The sequence below is a fragment of the Pteronotus mesoamericanus genome, unplaced genomic scaffold, assembly GCF_021234165.1.
Source record: "Pteronotus mesoamericanus isolate MK-2021 breed Mesoamerican mustached bat unplaced genomic scaffold, CSHL_Meso_final contig_639, whole genome shotgun sequence".
NCBI classification, from domain to species: Eukaryota; Metazoa; Chordata; class Mammalia; order Chiroptera; family Mormoopidae; genus Pteronotus; species Pteronotus mesoamericanus.
In genome coordinates, this window is record NW_026555223.1 from 297,162 (window position 1) to 305,213 (window position 8,052).

Here is an 8,052-nt window from a genome sequence, read left to right on the forward strand (position 1 = left end):
GTTAGGTGCAACCATCACTATAGTCAATTTCAGGACATTTTCATCACATCAAAAAAAAAGTCATACCTTCTAGATATCTCCTATGCTGTCACCTCATTCCCTGTCTAAGCAACAACTAATCTCTTTCTGTCTGTATAGATTCTCTATATAGATTCATGTGTTATATGATTCCATTCATATGAAAATCAAGAATCTTGATCTTTATGACTGGCTTTTTTAACCTAGCATAATATTTTCAAGGTTCATGCTAATGGTCTAAAGTAGTCACCCCTTAACCATAGAGGATATATTCCAAGATCCCCAGTGGACATCTGAAAAATGCATGAAGAACCAAACCCTATATATACTATGTTATCTCTATACATATATCCCTAAGTTAAACTAATTTATACATTAGGCACAGTAAGAAATTAACAGCAATAACTAATAATAAAACTGAACAATTATGACAATATAATGTAATAAAAGTTATGTAAATGGCTTTGGAGCCATTATTAAGTAAAATATGGTTTACATGATCCCTAGCTCTGTGATACTTTGACTGTTGATTTGATAACCTTGACAAATACTAAGTGACTAATGGGCAGGTCATGCATATACAGCGTGGATACCCTGGACAAAGGGATAATTCATTTCCCAGGAATGATGGAATTAGATGGTGCAAGATTCCACATGCTACTCAAGAACAGCACACAATTTAAAATGCATGGTATGTTTATTTTTGGAAAATAAATATCATCAATATTTTGGGACCACAGTTAACCACAGGTAACTAAAACACAGAAATTGAAGCCACGAATAAGGAGGAACTATGATATCTTCATTCCTTTTTATGACTGAATAAAATTTCAGTGTATGGATATACCAGGTTGTTTTATCCCTTCATCTGTGGATGGATGTATCAGCTTCCAGGGCTGGTACCTTATGAGGTGCCACAGCAAACTATCACAAACTGGGTGGCTTTAAGAAAGTAACACAAACTTTTCCATGGGACACAACTCAGCTCAGTGAAGTTCAAGGTGCTAACTTAAGGGCTGATCATTGAAAGGCAGAATTGTTGTGCCTTTCAAAGAAATTTTCAAAGTAGGTAAGATATATTTGAACATGTGCCAATTTATATGTACAGAATAGAGGTTTTTGTTTTCTTTGTCCTTTTCATGGTAGTAGCAGGGGTGAATTTTAAGAAGGTGGCAAATATCTGCAGGAACATATATATGAGATTTTTTGTGCCTCTGCCCCTTCGAGAATTTCCATAGAGTTCAATAGTATTATTTAAAGTCATTTTTCTATCAACCAGAAAGGTCTTCTGACTGGAATCTTGGGGTGAGGGAGCCCTGTAATGTGCAAAAGTCTGGAGCCGAGTATCTATCTTACTGAGTCAGGAGGTGTTTGTTAGGAAGGGATCAGTCATCACTCAAATTCTACCCAGTCTAGACTTTCTCAGAGAATTTTTGTTAATTATCTTGAATACATGTTATTTCATTTGTTGTTTGCTCTTAGGATCATTTCCATTGGTTTAAATGGTTATTTAAAATTCCCTTCATAAATGATAGCAATTTCCTTGATAAACAAGCAAACCAAAAATCCCTTATCCTTTATACATATATTCATATTTCTCTGCAAATATTATACACAGTATATTCTCAACCATTTCTACTAACCTTTAGCCAGCATAACCAAATTTGGTTTAATGGAAGAAGCAGAAAACCTTAAATGTCAAATATTCCTGCTCATGACTATACTTTACATACCACTTTTAAAATTACAAGATGGAAAAAAAGGACATGTGTAGTAACATCATCCAGTGCCGGTTGTATATGCTATACTTTATTAATCTATCACCATTCTAAAATATGTTACTTTAATAAACAAGCATAAGTTAAAATTATATTTACTGACTTAGTAACCAGTCTTTTGTATCATCATTCTTAATTTTAAATTGTCTAGGTATCCAAAAATTATTTATAAATTAGCTCCCCTCAATTTAGTATTATTCTAAGCTCTTAAAGTTAACTAAAATCTGAGAATTGCATTGAAAAATTGAGTTCTTATGACTGTAGCATTTTAAGAATGTAATTCTTTAATAAAGACATTACAAGCCCTGGATGGGTTGCTCAGTGGATCGGAGCGTCCTCTTGTACACCAGAAAGGTTGCAGGTTTGATTCCCTGTTGGGGCACATGCCTAGATTGAGGGTTCAATCCCCAGTCTAGGCCTGTGGGAGGCAAATGATCATAGCGTCTCACATCTCTCTCTCTTGTCCTTCCTCTTCTTCTAAAAATAATAAGTATATCCTCAGGTGAGGATAAGAAAAGACAGTTATAATAATTTGATTCAGTTAAACACATGATTTTGTAATCTTAATACAATGATGATTATTAATCTGACATAAAAAAAGAAAAAGTAGGGATATTAAAAATAATTAGGCTATTCACAAGATAAAACAAGAACATAAATGGACTAGATTATTATGACAACATTATTTTTACATGGTGGTAAAAGCAAAGAGAAGACCTAGAGGTGTTTATACAAAAACTATTAAATCAGTCAGAATCATATCAACTAGGAATGTTACCAGAACTTTTTCTTGATCAATTATATATTAAATATTTAAAATTTATAGTTGCTTAAGAGTGATTTTTGGTGTATTATAATCTTAAAACCTAGTAATAAAAATCTTTAATTGAACTGATAGTTAAAAATATTTTTGCTTTCCCTCCCCCCAATGTACAGCTTTTTCAAAAAATATGGAGCCAAGATTTTAAAAGTATATAAAGTTAAAATGTACAAATCTTTAATTTTCTGTATTTTTAACTTAACATATGTACTTAATATATTGACATTGTTTTTAAAAATCTACTGGAATATTGTCTGCTCCATTAAATTTTAAGAGACTTTATAATCAGATTAATTCCCTCCTTGAGGAAGACAGTGTATGCCAGTTTGTTTAAAAAATACTTTCTATTTATAAAAGGGAAAGTTCTACCAACTCTTGTGCAAACTACAGGAGCCACATGTGATAAAGCTAAAAAATTAATGGTAGAAACTGTGGTAGATTGATGGCAAGATGACTGCAAACTGTTTATCCTCACCCTCCACATTCATACTCTGGGAAATGAGACTGTGTAGTTTTCAGACACTATAGACCCTCTCTCCACCCCTTGAGTCTGGAATGTCCTTGTCACTTGTTTTGGCCAATGAACAGTAGCAAAGGCACTGCAGGTAGAGATCTGAAAAGTGCTCCTGCATGGGATTTGCCTCTCTGGGACTTTCCCAGCAACAGGTGAACAAGCTCAGAGGCATGGAGAATAACCAAGACATCCCAGCCATCTGCCAGTCAGCTGACTCAGTGACCAACAGTAATTCAAGAGTGAGCTCCAGCCAACATCAGCCAAGACTGAGACACTACTCGGCCGAGCCCAATCTAAATTTCCAACACACCCCAAATTTGTAAGCTATATATAGGAATGCTTGTTGTTCAGATTACTATGTTTTAAAGTAGTTGCTTTACAGCAAAGTTAAGTAATACAGAGAAAGAGGCTCTAGTTTCCATAAAAACAATCACATAAATTAAGCAACATTAGATCTTTCAGCAAACTGACCTGAAAATTGGAGTAATTTTGTGATTACCTTCTGAACTAGGCAGGATAACCAATCTCTCTCTCTCCCCCCCTCTCTCTCTTTCTCTCTCTCAACTTTAACTATCTGACTGTCTTTAGCATTCATAATCCTTACCAAAAAATGGCATTCTCTTTTTTATTATTTTAAAAAATTTGAAGTGACAGAAATTTTTAAAGTGTTTAGTCATTTACAGAAACAAATAAGCACTGACTAGTTTATGTTAAATATGTAGTGTTCATTTCATTAACTGTGGTTTTTTACCAGGCAGGGGACCTGGTCTGAGCAGGTCTGCTAAGGCCAGCCAGTACTGTGTAGGTTCTTGACTTCACACAGGAAAGATTTCACAACATGAGTCCAGGTGTCTTTGAGAGTACACTTATTAAAGCTGGGGACAGTGACACAAGAAAACGCGCAGCATAGAAGAAGCAACAGGAGAGACCTAGGCTGGGGCTGCTTTAGCTCACTGGGAAGTCAGAGAAAAGGAGGCCTTGAAGACAGGTTTAGGGGGTTAGTCCAGGAGGAGCTGTCACTGTCCATTGCACCCCTGGTTGCAAGTCTCATGGGGTCCCTTAGAGTTTAGGAGATGCACACCTGAGAAGGAAGAAGAGGGGAAAGAGAAGAGTGCAGGTATGCTCCTGGGAGGGAGCACTGGGTTCTTTGAGGGTTTTAAAAGTCTGGGAGTTTGGGGAGGTCTTAGGAGACATCTCAATAGAATATTCACGAGCTTTCCTATGCCCTTTCAAGGTCATGATCTCTACTGATTGGTCAGTGCCAGGGTAAGAGGGTCATTAGTCATTGCAGCTAGTGCTGCTCATCTGGTTTTGCTGCTTTGGGACCTGGAGCTGAAATACAATTGAGGCCTAGAAGTTATCTCTAGGGAGATGACCTTCTGTATCCGGCTGTAAATTGCTTGGCCAGTTTGTTCAGCTATCTGTCTCAGTTTCTCCATTGCACTTGCCAAGGAGCTTTGCTAGCTTCTTAGTACCCTGATTCAGTTCCATAATGAGGAAACATGAATGTAATCTCAGCATTCTGGGAGAAGGAAATTCTGAATTTTAGAGAACCCAAGTAGGTGAAGACCACAAACACAAAAATATAGGATATTTTACCAATCATAAAAAAAACCCTCCAAAAACTTTTCAACCCTGCAGTCTCAAATGCCAAGAAATACCAGGTCCTCAGAGATTCAAACATGAACAGAAAAAAGTGTAGTCAACAGGAGAGTCCATATTTTCTGTCCACTGCCACCTGGTGGCCAGGCCATAGAATGAAATCCAAACTCCACCTTGGCCACTGCCAGCACGGACAAGAATTAACCTTGAGCAATCAGTAACAGGCCCAGTGCTAGAATTGAACTTAGCCAGCAACCAGGTTTGGCTTTCAAGACCAAAAGAGCTTGCCACAGGATGTTTACCAAGGAGGCCGATGGAAGCTGAGCTGAGTGAGTGAGGTCCTGGTGGTGTGACCTCTGGGGCTGTATTTTCTGTTGTTTCGGTGGAAGAACCCAAGTGGGTTGGTAGAACCAAGGTATAATTCCAAAGAAAAATTCACAGGCTTTAAGTTAATTCTTAGCATATTAATTACTTATATCACAGAAAACAAAAAATAGGTTGACTTTATTGAATAAAGGCCAAAACGAGGATTTATATAAGAGAAATAAAACAGGGAGAAGGAAAAACCATGAAATTTGTTTTCCTTTCCTTGGATGGGCTGCTGAGGAACTAGCAGATACTTTATTTAGCTGAATGGTCATCAACTATATAAAATTCAATTGTTCATGGATTTTTCAGAAAACTTTGAGAACTTAAGTGTATAGTGTATGAAAGGTCCTTTCTTTATAACACCTATTGCCTCCTTCATCACCTCCGTGTCAGGGGTTAGCATTTCCCTTATCGGAAGCTCACACTGTCTTCCATTACACATCAGTATTGTATCTCTTTCCAAATTTTGTAAATTCAATGTGGAAAAAAGATGGCTCATTACTGTTTAAATTTTAATTTCCTTAATTACTAAAGAGCTGGACTTTTGTGTGCTTATTTATTCTTTGCATTTCCACTTTCCTGAGATGTCAAATCATGTCCTTGGTTGCTTTACCTACTCTATTCTGAACTTTTCTCTGAAGGGAGAAAAGCCTGTCATACAAGGAAGTTGTTGAGCCTTGTTGACTGAAGACAGCCCCCTGATGCACTGATTCTTGTTTTTGAATCCATTTTTCTTAACCAAGGAAATTATTTCTTATAAAATCAAATGTTTTCCTATTTTTTCTTTAGCAATTTGTTTTATTATCTCTACCTTCTGAAATATCTCATCCTCCATGCAAATCTTTTAATCCAGCAATTACACTTTGAGGAAGTGTCCAAAAAGTAATCATAAAGACAATCATTCCAGCATTGTTTTTAAAAACAAAAAAGAGGAGGAAATCATCTAAACGTACATCAGTAGGAATCTAATACATCCCACACCATGCGAACGTTTAAAAAGTCAAAATCCAAACTTAACCACATACATATAATAATTGCCTGTGAAATATTTACGTTCCAAAACTATCTTTTAGAAATATTTGGAGTTGGAGACAGGCACTTGCTGAGGCAGGAGGAGGACTCTGGACTGCCTGCCTAAGAGGGACTTAACCCGCAGAGGTTGGCCTCCCACACACAACCCCACACCCACCCACCCGTCCACCTACCCACTCCCTGTGCTGCCTCCTCCCACCCTGAGCAGAATCACCGAGGATGACAGACCTCCAGGACAGCAGCATTTTGCCTTTGAGAAACTGTCCCCAGCTCCAGGGCCTCTGTGGTGTGCCTGATGCCCCTTACTCACTGTCAAAGATCCCTGGTGGGCAAGGGGGCTTCTCTTTCAGCTGTAATGTGAAAGAATGAGACTCTTCCTGTGACCCAGGACCTCCCTGTGAACAATAGGAAACCTCACATTGTCCACTTGCACTATGAGGTCACCGAGGTGACGGTCTCTTCCTGGAATGCCGTCCTGTCCAGCCAAAGCCTGTTTGTAGAAATCGCAGATAAATAATTATCTGATGAGAGCAAAGAAGGATTGTTAGCAACGCTAGAATTTGCTGAAGGGAAGATGAAAGTGAACTGCATCTTCATCTGCTTCAGGAAGGTGGGGGGAAGACTGAGCTCCACTCCTGAAGAACTTCAGATTCTTGGACTTGGAGATTGTACTTGGAGGCCATCCTGATTCCCTTCTCCACCAGTCGTGATGTTCATGGTTTACCTCCTGCACCAGAACTTGTTCAATGAAGACTAATGGTCAGAAGATGCTTCGCCCAAGATCCACAGACAGGAAAGAGGGGAAATTAGGCAGCCCTGGGACAGAGTTGGAGGTTTCTTGCTGTCTGGGGAAGGATACCAAGGGGCTCAGGGTAAGAGTTGCCTATTATTTGTTCATGGAGTTGACTGGTTGAAATTGTTTTCCATAAAGAGCAGTATAAACATATTATTCACATGTAATCACCAATAGTAAATGAAGATATTAATGAACTGACATTAGAAGCTTTTTGAACTGCACTGTGGGATGTGTAGGGGAGGACATTACAGTAGGAGAGCCTGTCTGGGTCCAGGGCAAGGCCTGGAGGGCGGGTGAGCAGCACTGTCAGGCCCATGCTCCTCAGCTGGTGGGCTTTTTTGGTTTTTAAGACTTATGTGTTCTCTTTCCTTGCTTCCTGTCACCCCAGAGTGAGTATCAGCTTTTTAGCCCCTGCACAGTAGTGTCCTTGAGTTGTTTTTTGACATTCCACATGGGCTTCTCTGGGTGCATTTGTATCTGTCCTGGAGAAAGCAATTCTGATCTCCTCCTTCTTTACAGCCTAGTGTTATACTGGCATGTGGTTAAGTTGGCTTAATCTGTTTAATGTTGTCAGTGCATTTTAAATAGGGGCATTGAAGTTCACTCCCATCACCAGGGCTTTTTGGGGGTGCCTGGACCTTAAAAAACGCTAGCCAAAATCCAGTTCTCAGCTCACAGCCAGGAGTTCTTGCTCCTTGCTACAGCCCCAGCACGGCTCCTTCCTAGGGTCACAAAGAGCAGAGAGGAAGAGGAATAGCGACTCAGGGCTTGGGGGTAAAGGGGGGAATCTTCTTAAGAACCGACGCTTCTGCCAGGCTGAGTATAGTGCTAATGGAATACCCCCTCACCTCACCCCTCTAACAGGTTCTGAATAGTGCCTGAGATCCTGCTTCACAAAGCCTAGAGGTGGGGCTGGGGCTGAAGAAGTGGCCTGCCCTCTTCTGTTTTCAAAGAAGAGCTTGTTCTAAGGGGGGAGGAGGAGGAAGGGAGAGAAACCTAGTCTGGGTGAGGGGGGTGGGGGTGTCAGGGAGGCAAGTGTGCTGTGTTACTGTGTCAGTAAACTGATTTAAAGTTTAAAAAAAAATCCCTGTCTGGTGTGGCTCAGTGGATTGAATGTCTGATT

The 8,052-nt window shown here is 39.4% G+C and overlaps 1 pseudogene; it reads left to right on the forward strand.

The window, feature by feature from the left end:
* The first annotated feature begins 6,352 nt into the window (after positions 1-6,352).
* LOC129076679 (ornithine decarboxylase antizyme 2-like) lies at positions 6,353-6,890 on the forward strand (annotated as a pseudogene).
* Positions 6,891-8,052: the final 1,162 nt, after the last annotated feature.